This window comes from Siphateles boraxobius, unplaced genomic scaffold, assembly GCF_051911475.1.
Source record: "Siphateles boraxobius isolate OS27281-9 unplaced genomic scaffold, OSU_SipBor_1 4, whole genome shotgun sequence".
Lineage (NCBI taxonomy): Eukaryota > Metazoa > Chordata > Actinopteri > Cypriniformes > Leuciscidae > Siphateles > Siphateles boraxobius.
This window is the reverse complement of record NW_027509030.1, coordinates 215,001-232,500: the sequence shown is the minus strand read 5'-3', so window position 1 is coordinate 232,500 and position 17,500 is coordinate 215,001. Positions and strand designations below refer to the sequence as shown.

The 17,500-nt window shown below is 55.7% G+C and overlaps 1 protein-coding gene across 2 annotated transcripts in view; it reads left to right on the top strand.

Annotated features, from left to right (window-relative positions):
* Nucleotides 1-17,500, top strand: part of LOC143706017 (heterogeneous nuclear ribonucleoprotein R-like) — a 47,914-nt gene that overhangs the window by 4,390 nt on the left and 26,024 nt on the right. The window lies entirely within an intron of this gene.

The following is a 17,500-nucleotide window of genomic DNA, read 5'->3' as shown; positions in this document are numbered from 1 at the left end:
GTGTGTAGCCCGTGTGTGATGGGTTCGAGCGCGTCTGATGCGGTGTGTGTGTGTGTGATGGGTTTGAGCGCGTCTGATGCGGTGTGTGTGCGCGTGTGTGCGCGTGTGTGTGTGTGTGTAGCCCGTGTGTGATGGGTTCGAGCGCGTCTGATGCGGTGTGTGTGTGTGTGTTCAGGGCTGGTGGCGTGTGTGATGGGTTCGAGCGCGTCCGATGTGGTGTGTGTGTGTGTGTGATGGGTTCGAGCGCGTCTGGTAGGGCTGGGCGATATCGAGCAAAATATATATCTCTATCTTTACAGGAAAAATAACCCAACAAAAACTAATGCAAAAACAAATATGCCAAATACCACAGTCTTTTCTTTTATTGGAGTGCAAAGAGGTAGGCAGTTCATGTAGTCCAAAGTGCTTCTGCGACATTTAAAAAAAAAATCCCTGTATACAAAAATAATAATTGTATACAAATTAGGGCTGCAACTAACGATTATTTTGATAATCGATTAATCGGACGATTATTTTTTCGATTAATCGGATAGAAATTAAATTAGATTTTTTTTATTATAACTAAATAAAACCGTAAATCAGGGTATTTATGTGTAAAAGTGTACTTTAAAAAGTGCAAAAGCCACACATTGAGTTTTACTAATATCAATATTTGCATTGTTTTTAATGATAATTGCTGATGGCAAGTTGACAAACATGATTATTGTTAAAAAAATGATATCCAACATATTATGTTTTAACACAATTTTTGTTAAAACAAATTTACACAGACATGTTGTTCAGATAAAATATGCTTGGCTGATGGATTTTTTCATCTACCAGTCCCCGTGGCAGGTGAGCCAAAAAGTTAATTTCGGACCCTGTGTGTGTGTGTGATGGGTTTGAGCGCGTCTGATGCGGTGTGTGTGATGGGTTTGAGCGCGTCTGATGCGGTGTGTGTGTGTGATGGGTTTGAGCGCGTCTGGTGCGGTGTGTGTGTGATGGGTTTGAGCGCGTCTGATGCGGTGTGTGTGTGATGGGTTTGAGCGCGTCTGGTGCGGTGTGTGTGTGATGGGTTCGAGCGCTTCTGGTGCGGTGTGTGTGTGATGGGTTTGAGCGCGTCTGATGCGGTGTGTGTGATGGGTTTGAGCGCGTCTGGTGCGGTGTGTGTGTGATGGGTTTGAGCGCGTCTGGTGCGGTGTGTGTGTGATGGGTTTGAGCGCGTCTGATGCGGTGTGTGTGATGGGTTTGAGCGCGTCTGGTGCGGTGTGTGTGTGATGGGTTTGAGCGCGTCTGATGCGGTGTGTGTGTGTGATGGGTTTGAGCGCGTCTGGTGCGGTGTGTGTGATGGGTTTGAGCGCGTCTGGTGCGGTGTGTGTGTGTGATGGGTTTGAGCGCGTCTGATGCGGTGTGTGTGTGATGGGTTTGAGCGCGTCTGGTGCGGTGTGTGTGTGATGGGTTTGAGCGCGTCTGGTGCGGTGTGTGTGTGATGGGTTTGAGCGCGTCTGATGCGGTGTGTGTGATGGGTTTGAGCGCGTCTGGTGCGGTGTGTGTGTGATGGGTTTGAGCGCGTCTGGTGCGGTGTGTGTGATGGGTTTGAGCGCGTCTGGTGCGGTGTGTGTGTGTGATGGGTTTGAGCGCGTCTGGTGCGGTGTGTGTGTGTGATGGGTTTGAGCGCGTCTGATGCGGTGTGTGTGTGTGATGGGTTCGAGCGCGTCTGATGCGGTGTGTGTGTGATGGGTTTGAGCGCGTCTGGTGCGGTGTGTGTGTGTGATGGGTTTGAGCGCGTCTGGTGCGGTGTGTGTGTGTGATGGGTTCGAGCGCGTCTGATGCGGTGTGTGTGTGATGGGTTTGAGCGCGTCTGATGCGGTGTGTGTGTGTGTTCAGGGCTGGTGGTGTGTGTGTGATGGGTTTGAGCGCGTCTGATGCGGTGTGTGTGATGGGTTCAAGCGCGTCTGGTGCGGTGTGTGTGTGATGGGTTTGAGCGCGTCTGATGCGGTGTGTGTGTGTGTTCAGGGCTGGTGGTGTGTGTGTGATGGGTTTGAGCGCGTCTGATGCGGTGTGTGTGATGGGTTCAAGCGCGTCTGGTGCGGTGTGTGTGTGATGGGTTTGAGCGCGTCTGGTGCGGTGTGTGTGTGATGGGTTTGAGCGCGTCTGGTGCGGTGTGTGTGTGATGGGTTTGAGCGCGTCTGATGCGGTGTGTGTGTGATGGGTTTGAGCGCGTCTGGTGCGGTGTGTGTGTGATGGGTTCGAGCGCGTCTGATGCGGTGTGTGTGTGATGGGTTTGAGCGCGTCTGATGCGGTGTGTGTGTGATGGGTTCGAGCGCTTCTGGTGCGGTGTGTGTGTGATGGGTTTGAGCGCGTCTGGTGCGGTGTGTGTGTGATGGGTTTGAGCGCGTCTGATGCGGTGTGTGTGTGATGGGTTTGAGCGCGTCTGGTGCGGTGTGTGTGTGATGGGTTCGAGCGCGTCTGGTGCGGTGTGTGTGTGTGTTCAGGGCTGGTGGTGTGTGTGTGATGGGTTTGAGCGCGTCTGGTGCGGTGTGTGTGATGGGTTCAAGCGCGTCTGGTGCGGTGTGTGTGTGATGGGTTTGAGCGGGTCTGATGCGGTGTGTGTGATGGGTTCAAGCGCGTCTGGTGCGGTGTGTGTGTGATGGGTTTGAGCGCGTCTGATGCGGTGTGTGTGTGATGGGTTTGAGCGCGTCTGGTGCGGTGTGTGTGTGATGGGTTTGAGCGGGTCTGATGCGGTGTGTGTGTGTGTTCAGGGCTGGTGGTGTGTGTGTGATGGGTTTGAGCGCGTCTGGTGCGGTGTGTGTGATGGGTTCAAGCGCGTCTGGTGCGGTGTGTGTGTGATGGGTTTGAGCGGGTCTGATGCGGTGTGTGTGATGGGTTCAAGCGCGTCTGGTGCGGTGTGTGTGTGATGGGTTTGAGCGCGTCTGGTGCGGTGTGTGTGTGATGGGTTTGAGCGCGTCTGGTGCGGTGTGTGTGTGATGGGTTTGAGCGCGTCTGATGCGGTGTGTGTGATGGGTTTGAGCGCGTCTGGTGCGGTGTGTGTGTGTGATGGGTTTGAGCGCGTCTGGTGCGGTGTGTGTGTGTGATGGGTTTGAGCGCGTCTGGTGCGGTGTGTGTGTGTGATGGGTTTGAGCGCGTCTGGTGCGGTGTGTGTGTGTGATGGGTTTGAGCGCGTCTGATGCGGTGTGTGTGTGATGGGTTCGAGCGCGTCTGATGCGGTGTGTGTGTGATGGGTTCGAGCGCGTCTGATGCGGTGTGTGTGTGATGGGTTTGAGCGCGTCTGGTGCGGTGTGTGTGTGTGATGGGTTTGAGCGCGTCTGGTGCGGTGTGTGTGTGTGATGGGTTTGAGCGCGTCTGATGCGGTGTGTGTGATGGGTTTGAGCGCGTCTGATGCGGTGTGTGTGTGTGATGGGTTTGAGCGCGTCTGGTGCGGTGTGTGTGTGTGATGGGTTTGAGCGCGTCTGGTGCGGTGTGTGTGTGTGTGATGGGTTTGAGCGCGTCTGGTGCGGTGTGTGTGTGTGATGGGTTTGAGCGCGTCTGATGCGGTGTGTGTGTGATGGGTTTGAGCGCGTCCGATGCGGTGTGTGTGTGATGGGTTTGAGCGCGTCTGATGCGGTGTGTGTGTGATGGGTTTGAGCGCGTCTGGTGCGGTGTGTGTGTGTGATGGGTTTGAGCGCGTCTGGTGCGATGTGTGTGTGTGATGGGTTCGAGCGCGTCTGATGCGGTGTGTGTGTGATGGGTTTGAGCGCGTCTGATGCGGTGTGTGTGTGTGTTCAGGGCTGGTGGTGTGTGTGTGATGGGTTTGAGCGCGTCTGATGCGGTGTGTGGGATGGGTTCAAGCGCGTCTGGTGCGGTGTGTGTGTGATGGGTTTGAGCGCGTCTGATGCGGTGTGTGTGTGATGGGTTTGAGCGCGTCTGGTGCGGTGTGTGTGTGATGGGTTTGAGCGCGTCTGATGCGGTGTGTGTGTGATGGGTTTGAGCGCGTCTGGTGCGGTGTGTGTGTGATGGGTTCGAGCGCGTCTGGTGCGGTGTGTGTGTGTGTTCAGGGCTGGTGGTGTGTGTGTGATGGGTTTGAGCGCGTCTGGTGCGGTGTGTGTGATGGGTTCAAGCGCGTCTGGTGCGGTGTGTGTGTGATGGGTTTGAGCGGGTCTGATGCGGTGTGTGTGATGGGTTCAAGCGCGTCTGGTGCGGTGTGTGTGTGATGGGTTTGAGCGCGTCTGATGCGGTGTGTGTGTGATGGGTTTGAGCGCGTCTGGTGCGGTGTGTGTGTGATGGGTTTGAGCGGGTCTGATGCGGTGTGTGTGTGTGTTCAGGGCTGGTGGTGTGTGTGTGATGGGTTTGAGCGCGTCTGGTGCGGTGTGTGTGATGGGTTCAAGCGCGTCTGGTGCGGTGTGTGTGTGATGGGTTTGAGCGGGTCTGATGCGGTGTGTGTGATGGGTTCAAGCGCGTCTGGTGCGGTGTGTGTGTGATGGGTTTGAGCGCATCTGATGCGGTGTGTGTGTGATGGGTTTGAGCGCGTCTGGTGCGGTGTGTGTGTGATGGGTTTGAGCGCGTCTGATGCGGTGTGTGTGTGATGGGTTTGAGCGCGTCTGGTGCGGTGTGTGTGTGTGATGGGTTTGAGCGCGTCTGGTGCGGTGTGTGTGTGTGATGGGTTTGAGCGCGTCTGATGCGGTGTGTGTGTGATGGGTTTGAGCGCGTCTGATGCGGTGTGTGTGTGATGGGTTTGAGCGCGTCTGATGCGGTGTGTGTGTGTGTGATGGGTTTGAGCGCGTCTGATGCGGTGTGTGTGTGTGTGATGGGTTTGAGCGCGTCTGGTGCGGTGTGTGTGTGTGATGGGTTCGAGCGCGTCTGATGCGGTGTGTGTGTGTGATGGGTTTGAGCGCGTCTGGTGCGGTGTGTGTGTGTGATGGGTTCGAGCGCGTCTGATGCGGTGTGTGTGTGTGATGGGTTTGAGCGCGTCTGATGCGGTGTGTGTGTGTGTGATGGGTTCGAGCGCGTCTGATGCGGTGTGTGTGTGTGTGATGGGTTCGAGCGCGTCTGATGCGGTGTGTGTGTGTGATGGGTTTGAGCGCGTCTGATGCGGTGTGTGTGTGTGATGGGTTCGAGCGCGTCTGATGCGGTGTGTGTGTGTGTGATGGGTTCGAGCGCGTCTGATGCGGTGTGTGTGTGATGGGTTCGAGCGCGTCTGATGCGGTGTGTGTGTGTGATGGGTTTGAGCGCGTCTGATGCGGTGTGTGTGTGTGATGGGTTCGAGCGCGTGTGATGGGTTCGAGCGCGTCTGATGCGGTGTGTTTGTGTGATGGGTTTGAGCGCGTCTGATGCGGTGTGTGTGTGTGATGGGTTCGAGCGCGTCTGATGCGGTGTGTGTGTGTGATGGGTTTGAGCGCGTCTGATGCGGTGTGTGTGTGTGTGATGGGTTTGAGCGCGTCTGGTGCGGTGTGTGTGTGTGATGGGTTCGAGCGCGTCTGATGCGGTGTGTGTGTGTGATGGGTTCGAGCGCGTCTGATGCGGTGTGTGTGTGATGGGTTCGAGCGCGTCTGGTGCGGTGTGTGTGTGTGATGGGTTCGAGCGCGTCTGATGCGGTGTGTGTGTGTGATGGGTTCGAGCGCGTCTGATGCGGTGTGTGTGTTCAGGGCTGGTGGTGTGTGTGTGATGGGTTTGAGCGCGTCTGATGCGGTGTGTGTGATGGGTTCGAGCGCGTCTGATGCGGTGTGTGTGTGATGGGTTTGAGCGCGTCTGATGCGGTGTGTGTGATGGGTTCGAGCGCGTCTGATGCGGTGTGTGTGTGATGGGTTTGAGCGCATCTGATGCGGTGTATGTGTGTGTTCAGGGCTGGTGGTGTGTGTGTGATGGGTTTGAGCGCGTCTGATGCGGTGTGTGTGTGTGATGGGTTTGAGCGCGTCTGGTGCGGTGTGTGTGTGATGGGTTTGAGCGCGTCTGATGCGGTGTGTGTGATGGGTTCGAGCGCGTCTGGTGCGGTGTGTGTGTGATGGGTTTGAGCGCGTCCGATGCGGTGTGTGTGTGATGGGTTTGAGCGCGTCTGATGCGGTGTGTGTGTGTGATGGGTTTGAGCGCGTCCGATGCGGTGTGTGTGTGATGGGTTTGAGCGCGTCTGATGCGGTGTGTGTGTGATGGGTTTGAGCGCGTCTGATGCGGTGTGTGTGTGATGGGTTTGAGCGCGTCTGGTGCGGTGTGTGTGTGTGATGGGTTTGAGCGCGTCTGATGCGGTGTGTGTGTGATGGGTTTGAGCGCGTCTGATGCGGTGTGTGTGTGATGGGTTTGAGCGCGTCTGGTGCGGTGTGTGTGATGGGTTCGAGCGCGTCTGGTGCGGTGTGTGTGTGTGATGGGTTTGAGCGCATCTGATGCGGTGTGTGTGTGTGTTCAGGGCTGGTGGTGTGTGTGTGATGGGTTCGAGCGCGTCTGATGCGGTGTGTGTGTGATGGGTTTGAGCGCGTCTGATGCGGTGTGTGTGATGGGTTCGAGCGCGTCTGGTGCGGTGTGTGTGTGTGATGGGTTTGAGCGCATCTGATGCGGTGTGTGTGTGTGTTCAGGGCTGGTGGTGTGTGTGTGATGAGTTCGAGCGCGTCTGGTGCGGTGTGTGTGTGATGGGTTTGAGCGCGTCTGATGCGGTGTGTGTGTGTGATGGGTTTGAGCGCGTCCGATGCGGTGTGTGTGTGATGGGTTTGAGCGCGTCTGATGCGGTGTGTGTGTGATGGGTTTGAGCGCGTCTGGTGCGGTGTGTGTGTGTGATGGGTTTGAGCGCGTCTGATGCGGTGTGTGTGTGTGATGGGTTTGAGCGCGTCTGATGCGGTGTGTGTGTGATGGGTTTGAGCGCGTCTGATGCGGTGTGTGTGTGATGGGTTTGAGCGCGTCTGATGCGGTGTGTGTGTGATGGGTTTGAGCGCGTCTGATGCGGTGTGTGTGTGATGGGTTTGAGCGCGTCTGATGCGGTGTGTGTGTGATGGCTTTGAGCGCGTCTGGTGCGGTGTGTGTGTGATGGGTTTGAGCGCGTCTGGTGCGGTGTGTGTGTGATGGGTTTGAGCGCGTCTGATGCGGTGTGTGTGTGATGGGTTTGAGCGCGTCTGGTGCGGTGTGTGTGTGATGGGTTCGAGCGCGTCTGGTGCGGTGTGTGTGTGATGGGTTTGAGCGCGTCTGATGCGGTGTGTGTGTGATGGGTTTGAGCGCGTCTGATGCGGTGGGTGTGTGATGGGTTTGAGCGCGTCTGATGCGGTGTGTGTGTGATGGGTTTGAGCGCGTCTGGTGCGGTGTGTGTGTGTGATGGGTTTGAGCGCGTCTGATGCGGTGTGTGTGTGATGGGTTCGAGCGCGTCTGATGCGGTGTGTGTGTGATGGGTTTGAGCGCGTCTGGTGCGGTGTGTGTGTGATGGGTTCGAGCGCGTCTGATGCGATGTGTGTGTGTTATGGGTTCGAGCGCGTCTGATGCGATGTGTGTGTGTTATGGGTTCGAGCGCGTCTGATGCGATGTGTGTGTGTTATGGGTTCGAGCGCGTCTGATGCGGTGTGTGTGTGTGTGTTCAGGGCTGGTGGTGTGTGTGTGATGGGTTCGAGCGCGTCTGGTGCGGTGTGTGTGTGTGATGGGTTTGAGCGCGTCTGATGCGATGTGTGTGTGTGATGGGTTCGAGCGCGTCTGATGCGATGTGTGTGTGTTATGGGTTCGAGCGCGTCTGATGCGGTGTGTGTGTGTGTTCAGGGCTGGTGGTGTGTGTGTGATTGGTTCGAGCGCGTCTGGTGCGGTGTGTGTGTGATGGGTTTGAGCGCGTCTGATGCGGTGTGTGTGTGTGATGGGTTTGAGCGCGTCCGATGCGGTGTGTGTGTGATGGGTTTGAGCGCGTCTGATGCGGTGTGTGTGTGATGGGTTTGAGCGCGTCTGATGCGGTGTGTGTGTGATGGGTTTGAGCGCGTCTGGTGCGGTGTGTGTGTGTGATGGGTTTGAGCGCGTCTGATGCGGTGTGTGTGTGATGGGTTTGAGCGCGTCTGATGCGGTGTGTGTGTGTGATGGGTTTGAGCGCGTCTGATGCGGTGTGTGTGTGATGGGTTTGAGCGCGTCTGGTGCGGTGTGTGTGTGATGGGTTTGAGCGCGTCTGATGCGGTGTGTGTGTGATGGGTTTAAGCGCGTCTGATGCGGTGTGTGTGTGATGGCTTTGAGCGCGTCTGGTGCGGTGTGTGTGTGATGGGTTTGAGCGCGTCTGGTGCGGTGTGTGTGTGATGGGTTTGAGCGCGTCTGATGCGGTGTGTGTGTGATGGGTTTGAGCGCGTCTGGTGCGGTGTGTGTGTGATGGGTTCGAGCGCTTCTGGTGCGGTGTGTGTGTGATGGGTTTGAGCGCGTCTGATGCGGTGTGTGTGTGATGGGTTTGAGCGCGTCTGATGCGGTGTGTGTGTGATGGGTTTGAGCGCGTCTGGTGCGGTGTGTGTGTGTGATGGGTTTGAGCGCGTCTGATGCGCTGTGTGTGTGATGGGTTTGAGCGCGTCTGATGCGCTGTGTGTGTGATGGGTTTGAGCGCGTCTGGTGCGGTGTGTGTGTGAGATGGGTTTGAGCGCGTCTGGTGCGGTGTGTGTGTGTGATGGGTTTGAGCGCGTCTGGTGCGGTGTGTGTGTGTGATGGGTTTGAGCGCGTCTGATGCGGTGTGTGTGTGATGGGTTTGAGCGCGTCTGGTGCGGTGTGTGTGTGATGGGTTTGAGCGCGTCTGATGCGGTGTGTGTGTGATGGGTTTGAGCGCGTCTGATGCGGTGTGTGTGTGATGGGTTTGAGCGCGTCTGGTGCGGTGTGTGTGTGTGATGGGTTTGAGCGCGTCTGATGCGGTGTGTGTGTGATGGGTTTGAGCGCGTCTGGTGCGGTGTGTGTGTGTGATGGGTTTGAGCGCGTCTGATGCGGTGTGTGTGTGATGGGTTTGAGCGCGTCTGATGCGGTGTGTGTGTGATGGGTTTGAGCGCGTCTGGTGCGGTGTGTGTGTGTGATGGGTTTGAGCGCATCTGATGCGGTGTGTGTGTGTGTGTGTTCAGGGCTGGTGGTGTGTGTGTGATGGGTTTGAGCGCGTCTGATGCGGTGTGTGTGTGATGGGTTTGAGCGCATCTGATGCGGTGTGTGTGTGATGGGTTTGAGCGCGTCTGATGCGGTGTGTGTGTGTTCAGGGCTGGTGGTGTGTGTGTGTGATGGGTTTGAGCGCGTCTGATGCGGTGTGTGTGTGATGGCTTTGAGCGCGTCTGATGCGGTGTGTGTGATGGGTTCGAGCGCGTCTGATGCGGTGTGTGTGTGATGGGTTTGAGCGCATCTGATGCGGTGTGTGTGTGTGTTCAGGGCTGGTGGTGTGTGTGTGATGGGTTTGAGCGCGTCTGATGCGGTGTGTGTGTGATGGGTTTGAGCGCATCTGGTGCGGTGTGTGTGTGTGATGGGTTTGAGCGCGTCTGATGCGGTGTGTGTGTGATGGGTTTGAGCGCATCTGATGCGGTGTGTGTGTGTGTTCAGGGCTGGTGGTGTGTGTGTGATGGGTTTGAGCGCGTCTGATGCGGTGTGTGTGTGATGGGTTTGAGCGCATCTGGTGCGGTGTGTGTGTGTGATGGGTTTGAGCGCGTCTGATGCGGTGTGTGTGTGTGTTCAGGGCTGGTGGTGTGTGTGTGATGGGTTTGAGCGCGTCTGATGCGGTGTGTGTGTGATGGGTTTGAGCGCGTCTGATGCGGTGTGTGTGTGATGTGTTCGAGCGCGTCTGATGCGGTGTGTGTGTGTTATGGGTTCGAGCGCGTCTGATGCGGTGTGTGTTATGGGTTCGAGCGCGTCTGATGCGATGTGTGTGTGTGATGGGTTCGAGCGCGTCTGATGCGATGTGTGTGTGTTATGGGTTCGAGCGCGTCTGATGCGATGTGTGTGTGTTATGGGTTCGAGCGCGTCTGATGCGATGTGTGTGTGTTATGGGTTCGAGCGCGTCTGATGCGATGTGTGTGTGTTATGGGTCCGAGCGCGTCTGATGCGGTGTGTGTTATGGGTTCGAGCGCGTCTGATGCGATGTGTGTGTTATGGGTTCGAGCGTCTGATGCGATGTGTGTGTGTTATGGGTTCGAGCGTCTGATGCGATGTGTGTGTGTTATGGGTTCGAGCGCGTCTGATGCGATATGTGTGTGTTATGGGTCCGAGCGCGTCTGATGCGGTGTGTGTTATGGGTTCGAGCGCGTCTGATGCGATGTGTGTGTGTTATGGGTTCGAGCGCGTCTGATGCGGTGTGTGTTATGGGTTCGAGCGCGTCTGATGCGATGTGTGTGTGTTATGGGTTCGAGCGCGTCTGATGCGGTGTGTGTTATGGGTTCGAGCGCGTCTGATGCGATGTGTGTGTGTTATGGGTTCGAGCGCGTCTGATGCGATGTGTGTGTGTTATGGGTTCGAGCGCGTCTGATGCGATGTGTGTGTGTTATGGGTTCGAGCACGTCTGATGCGATGTGTGTGTGTTATGGGTTCGAGCGCGTCTGATGCGGTGTGTGTGTGTGATGGGTTCGAGCGCGTCTGATGCGGTGTGTGTGTTCAGGGCTGGTGGCGTGTGTGATGGGTTCGAGCGCGTCTGATGCGATGTGTGTTTGTGTGATGGGTTCGAGCGCGTCTGATGCGGTGTGTGTTATGGGTTCGAGCGCGTCTGATGCGGTGTGTGTGTGTGTTCAGGGCTGGTGGCGTGTGTGATGGGTTCGAGCGCGTCTGATGCGGTGTGTGTGTTATGGGTTCGAGCGCGTCTGATGCGGTGTGTGTGTGTGTTCAGGGCTGGTGGCGTTTGTGTGATGGGTTCGAGCGCGTCTGATGCGGTGTGTGTGTGTGTTCAGGGCTGGTGGCGTGTGTGTGATGGGTTCGAGCGCGTCTGATGCGGTGTGTGTGTGATGGGTTTGAGCGCGTCTGGTGCGGTGTGTGTGATGGGTTTGAGCGCGTCTGATGCGCTGTGTGTGTGATGGGTTTGAGCGCGTCTGATGCGCTGTGTGTGTGATGGGTTTGAGCGCGTCTGGTGCGGTGTGTGTGTGAGATGGGTTTGAGCGCGTCTGGTGCGGTGTGTGTGTGTGATGGGTTTGAGCGCGTCTGGTGCGGTGTGTGTGTGTGATGGGTTTGAGCGCGTCTGATGCGGTGTGTGTGTGATGGGTTTGAGCGCGTCCGGTGCGGTGTGTGTGTGATGGGTTTGAGCGCGTCTGATGCGGTGTGTGTGTGATGGGTTTGAGCGCGTCTGATGCGGTGTGTGTGTGATGGGTTTGAGCGCGTCTGGTGCGGTGTGTGTGTGTGATGGGTTTGAGCGCGTCTGATGCGGTGTGTGTGTGATGGGTTTGAGCGCGTCTGGTGCGGTGTGTGTGTGTGATGGGTTTGAGCGCGTCTGATGCGGTGTGTGTGTGATGGGTTTGAGCGCGTCTGATGCGGTGTGTGTGTGATGGGTTTGAGCGCGTCTGGTGCGGTGTGTGTGTGTGATGGGTTTGAGCGCATCTGATGCGGTGTGTGTGTGTGTGTGTTCAGGGCTGGTGGTGTGTGTGTGATGGGTTTGAGCGCGTCTGATGCGGTGTGTGTGTGATGGGTTTGAGCGCATCTGATGCGGTGTGTGTGTGATGGGTTTGAGCGCGTCTGATGCGGTGTGTGTGTGTTCAGGGCTGGTGGTGTGTGTGTGTGATGGGTTTGAGCGCGTCTGATGCGGTGTGTGTGTGATGGCTTTGAGCGCGTCTGATGCGGTGTGTGTGATGGGTTCGAGCGCGTCTGATGCGGTGTGTGTGTGATGGGTTTGAGCGCATCTGATGCGGTGTGTGTGTGTGTTCAGGGCTGGTGGTGTGTGTGTGATGGGTTTGAGCGCGTCTGATGCGGTGTGTGTGTGATGGGTTTGAGCGCATCTGGTGCGGTGTGTGTGTGTGATGGGTTTGAGCGCGTCTGATGCGGTGTGTGTGTGATGGGTTTGAGCGCATCTGATGCGGTGTGTGTGTGTGTTCAGGGCTGGTGGTGTGTGTGTGATGGGTTTGAGCGCGTCTGATGCGGTGTGTGTGTGATGGGTTTGAGCGCATCTGGTGCGGTGTGTGTGTGTGATGGGTTTGAGCGCGTCTGATGCGGTGTGTGTGTGTGTTCAGGGCTGGTGGTGTGTGTGTGATGGGTTTGAGCGCGTCTGATGCGGTGTGTGTGTGATGGGTTTGAGCGCGTCTGATGCGGTGTGTGTGTGATGTGTTCGAGCGCGTCTGATGCGGTGTGTGTTATGGGTTCGAGCGCGTCTGATGCGGTGTGTGTTATGGGTTCGAGCGCGTCTGATGCGATGTGTGTGTGTGATGGGTTCGAGCGCGTCTGATGCGATGTGTGTGTGTTATGGGTTCGAGCGCGTCTGATGCGATGTGTGTGTGTTATGGGTTCGAGCGCGTCTGATGCGATGTGTGTGTGTTATGGGTCCGAGCGCGTCTGATGCGGTGTGTGTTATGGGTTCGAGCGCGTCTGATGCGATGTGTGTGTTATGGGTTCGAGCGTCTGATGCGATGTGTGTGTGTTATGGGTTCGAGCGTCTGATGCGATGTGTGTGTGTTATGGGTTCGAGCGCGTCTGATGCGATATGTGTGTGTTATGGGTCCGAGCGCGTCTGATGCGGTGTGTGTTATGGGTTCGAGCGCGTCTGATGCGATGTGTGTGTGTTATGGGTTCGAGCGCGTCTGATGCGGTGTGTGTTATGGGTTCGAGCGCGTCTGATGCGATGTGTGTGTGTTATGGGTTCGAGCGCGTCTGATGCGGTGTGTGTTATGGGTTCGAGCGCGTCTGATGCGATGTGTGTGTGTTATGGGTTCGAGCGCGTCTGATGCGATGTGTGTGTGTTATGGGTTCGAGCGCGTCTGATGCGATGTGTGTGTGTTATGGGTTCGAGCACGTCTGATGCGATGTGTGTGTGTTATGGGTTCGAGCGCGTCTGATGCGGTGTGTGTGTGTGATGGGTTCGAGCGCGTCTGATGCGGTGTGTGTGTGTGTTCAGGGCTGGTGGCGTGTGTGATGGGTTCGAGCGCGTCTGATGCGATGTGTGTTTGTGTGATGGGTTCGAGCGCGTCTGATGCGGTGTGTGTTATGGGTTCGAGCGCGTCTGATGCGGTGTGTGTGTGTGTTCAGGGCTGGTGGCGTGTGTGATGGGTTCGAGCGCGTCTGATGCGGTGTGTGTGTTATGGGTTCGAGCGCGTCTGATGCGGTGTGTGTGTGTGTTCAGGGCTGGTGGCGTTTGTGTGATGGGTTCGAGCGCGTCTGATGCGGTGTGTGTGTGTGTTCAGGGCTGGTGGCGTGTGTGTGATGGGTTCGAGCGCGTCTGATGCGGTGTGTGTGTGTGTTCAGGGCTGGTGGCGTGTGTGTGATGGGTTCGAGCACGTCTGATGCGATGTGTGTGTGTAATGGGTTCGAGCGCGTCTGATGCGATGTGTGTGTGTTATGGGTTCGAGCGCGTCTGATGCGGTGTGTGTGATGGGTTCGAGCACGTCTTATGCGGTGTGTGAGTGTGTGATGGGTTCGAGCGCGTCTGATGCGGTGTGTGTGATGGGTTCGAGCACGTCTTATGCGGTGTGTGAGTGTGTGATGGGTTCGAGCACGTCTTATGCGGTGTGTGAGTGTGTGATGGGTTCGAGCACGTCTTATGCGGTGTGTGAGTGTGTGATGGGTTCGAGCGCGTCTGATGCCGTGTGTGTTTGTGTGATGGGTTCGAGCGCGTCTGATGCGATGTATGTGTGTTATGGGTTCGAGCGCGTCTGATGCGGTGTGTGTGTGTGATGTGTTCGAGCGCGTCTGATGCCGTGTGTGTTTGTGTGATGGGTTCGAGCACGTCTGATGCGGTGTGTGTGTGTGATGGGTTCGAGCGCGTCTGATGCGGTGTGTGCGTTGCGTCTGCGTCTGATGCGTCTGCGTCTGGTGCGGTGCGTCTGATGATGTGTGTGTGTTAGGGTTGTAACGGTATACCGGTATGGCGGTTTATCGCGATATTGACTTGTACGATTATCATATCGTGAACATTTGCTTATCCACGGTTTTGGAAAAAAAATTAAAGCAGATCTCAAATGCGCATATGCAACTTATTTCCACTTGACTACTCCACCTATACATTGCACTGGAGAAAATGTCTGAGACTGAGGCTGCGAATTCTTCGAAAAAAAAAGTTAAAATCTGCAGTGTGGGAATACTTTGGGTATCCGAAAAACGAACGTGGGTTTTTCCTTGAAGATTGATATCCAGTTGTGTCCAGAAATATGGACGAAGAGTGGCTGCAAAATGAGGAAATATGTCAAATATGTTCTCCCATATTCGCGAACACCTTCCCTCCCTGCAGATAAAGTTCCAATTATAACTTAAGTCCATATTATTTACGTGTTGCTGAGGGAATTTACAATATAACGCAGATGTCACGTAAAATGCGCGATTTGATAGATGGATGAATAAATCTAAAATATAGCTGTGCAATAAATAAAATCGCTATATGAGTGTGTCTATTAAACAGCGCAAAAAACTGTAAATCTATATTCTGCTTGTTCAGCGTGTCTGTGTGAATGAGCAGCACCATTTCACCTAGTATATACTCAAGTATGTGGGACGCTCATGGTGTTTAAAGCGTCTGCCGTCTCACTCACTATATGAGGACGTGAACACATGAACATATCCAGAGCTGCTCTGAGAGAACTAAATAAGCATTTCATAATTTTGTTGAAAATAATCATTGTCAAGTACACTCTGACTGAAACTCATAGGAGTTCAGTACAACCTGTCAAAATAAAAATTATCTTAAATAATAATTAATAAATTAAGAATTTTATTAATTCAATTGATCAAACATGTTTGTTCAAATGGGTGATCTGCAGCTTTATTTTTTCTTTCTTATTTTTTCAAAAGGTAGATTAAAAAAGTTTGTTTTAATAAACCATATGTTCAACCAAAAAACCCTATCAGTTTTCATTAATTTAAGGTTCATTGCAGCTGATAATAATAATCATTGTTTAATACCGTAAACCGTGAAACCGTGATATTTTCTGAGACTATTATCATACCGTGAAAATCTCATACCGTTACAACCCTAGTGTGTGTGTGTGTGATGGGTTCGAGCACGTCTGATGCGGTGTGTGTGTTCAGGGCTGGTGGCGTGTGTGATGGGTCCGAGCGCGTCTGATGCGGTGTGTGCGTTGCGTCTGCGTCTGATGCGTCTGCGTCTGATGCGGTGCGTCTGATGCGCGGTGTGTGTGTGTGATGGGTTCGAGCACGTCTGATGCGGTGTGTGTGTGTGTTCAGGGCTGGTGGCGTGTGTGATGGGTCCGAGCGCGTCTGATGCCGTGTGTGTGTGTGTGTGATGGGTTCGAGTGCGTCTGATGCGGTGTGTGTGTGTGATGGGTTCGAGCGCGTCTGATGCGGTGTGTGTGTGCGTGATGGGTTCGAGCGCGTCTGATGCGGTGTGTGTGTGTGTGATGGGTTCGAGCGCGTCTGATGCGGTGTGTGTGTGTGATGGGTTCGAGCGCGTCTGATGCGGTGTGTGTGTTCAGGGCTGGTGGCGTGTGTGATGGGTCCGAGCGCGTCTGATGCCGTGTGTGTGTGTGTGATGGGTTCGAGCGCATCTGATGCCGTGTGTGTGTGTGTGATGGGTTCGAGCGCATCTGATGCCGTGTGTGTGTGTGTGTGTGATGGGTTCGAGCGCCTCTGATGCGGTGTGTGTGTGTGTTCAGGGCTGGTGGCGTGTGTGATGGGTCCGAGCGCGTCTGATGCTGTGTGTGTGTGTGTGTGTGATGGGTTCGAGTGCGTCTGATGCGGTGTGTGTGTTCAGGGCTGGTGGTGTGTGTGTGATGGGTTCGATCGCGTTTGATGCGGTGTGTGTGATGGGTTCGAGCGCGTCTGGTGCGGTGTGTGTGTGATGGGTTTGAGCGCGTCTGATGCGGTGTGTGTGTGTGATGGGTTCGAGCACGTCTGATGCGATGTGTGTGTGTTATGGGTTCGAGCGCGTCTGATGCGGTGTGTATGTGCGTGATGGGTTCGAGCGCGTCTGATGCGGTGTGTGCGTTGCGTCTGCGTCTGATGCGTCTGCGTCTGATGCGGTGCGTCTGATGCGGTGTGTGTGTGTGTTCAGGGCTGGTGGCGTGTGTGATGGGTCAGAGCGCGTCAGATGCCGTGTGTGTGTGTGTGTCATGGGTTCGAGCGCGTCTGATGCGGTGTGTGTGTGTGATGGGTTCGAGCGCGTCTGCTGCGGTGTGTGTGTGCGTGATGGGTTTGAGCGCGTCTGATGCGGTGTGTGTGTGTGTGATGGGTTCGAGCGCGTCTGATGCGGTGTGTGTGTGTGATGGGTTCGAGCGCGTCTGATGCGGTGTGTGTGTTCAGGGCTGGTGGCGTGTGTGATGGGTCCGAGCGCGTCTGATGCCGTGTGTGTGTGTGTGTGATGGGTTCGAGCGCATCTGATGCCGTGTGTGTGTGTGTGATGGGTTCGAGCGCATCTGATGCCGTGTGTGTGTGTGATGGGTTCGAGCGCCTCTGATGCGGTGTGTGTGTGTGTTCAGGGCTGGTGGCGTGTGTGATGGGTCCGAGCGCGTCTGATGCTGTGTGTGTGTGTGTGATGGGTTCGAGTGCGTCTGATGCGGTGTGTGTGTTCAGGGCTGGTGGTGTGTGTGTGATGGGTTCGAGTGCGTCTGATGCGGTGTGTGTGATGGGTTTGAGCGCGTCTGGTGCGGTGTGTGTGTGTGATGGGTTCGATCGCGTCTGATGCGGTGTGTGTGATGGGTTCGAGCGCGTCTGGTGCGGTGTGTGTGTGATGGATTTGAGCGCGTCCGATGCGGTGTGTGTGATGGGTTTGAGCGCGTCTGATGCGGTGTGTGTGTGATGGATTTGAGCGCGTCCGATGCGGTGTGTGTGATGGGTTCGAGCGCGTCTGATGCGGTGTGTGTGTTCAGGGCTGGTGGCGTGTGTGTGATGGGTTCGAGCGCGTCTGATGCGGTGTGTGTGATGGGTTCGAGCGCGTCTGATGCGGTGTGTGTGTGTGTTCAGGGCTGGTGGCGTGTGTGTGATGGGTTCGAGCGCGTCCGATGCGGTGTGTGTGTGTGATGGGTTCGAGCGCGTCTGGTGCGGTGTGTGTGTGATGGGTTTGAGCGCGTCTGTCACGGTGTGTGTGTGATGGGTTCGAGCGCGTCTGATGCGGTTTGTGTGTGTGATGGGTTTGAGCGCGTCTGATGCGGTGTGTGTGTGATGGGTTCGAGCGCGTCTGATGCGGTGTGTGTGTGTGATGGGTTCGAGCGCGTCTGATGCGGTGTGTGTGTGTGATGGGTTCGAGCGCGTCTGATGCGGTGTGTGTGTGTGTGTTCAGGGCTGGTGGCGTGTGTGTGATGGGTTCGAGCACGTCTGATGCGGTGTGTGTGTGTGTTCAGGGCTGGTGGCGTGTGTGTGATGGGTTCGAGCACGTCTGATGCGGTGTGTGTGTGTGTGTTCAGGGCTTGTGGCGTGTGTGTGATGGGTTCGAACGCGTCTGATGCGGTGTGTGTGTGTGTTCAGGGCTGGTGGCGTGTGTGTGATGGGTTCGAGCACGTCT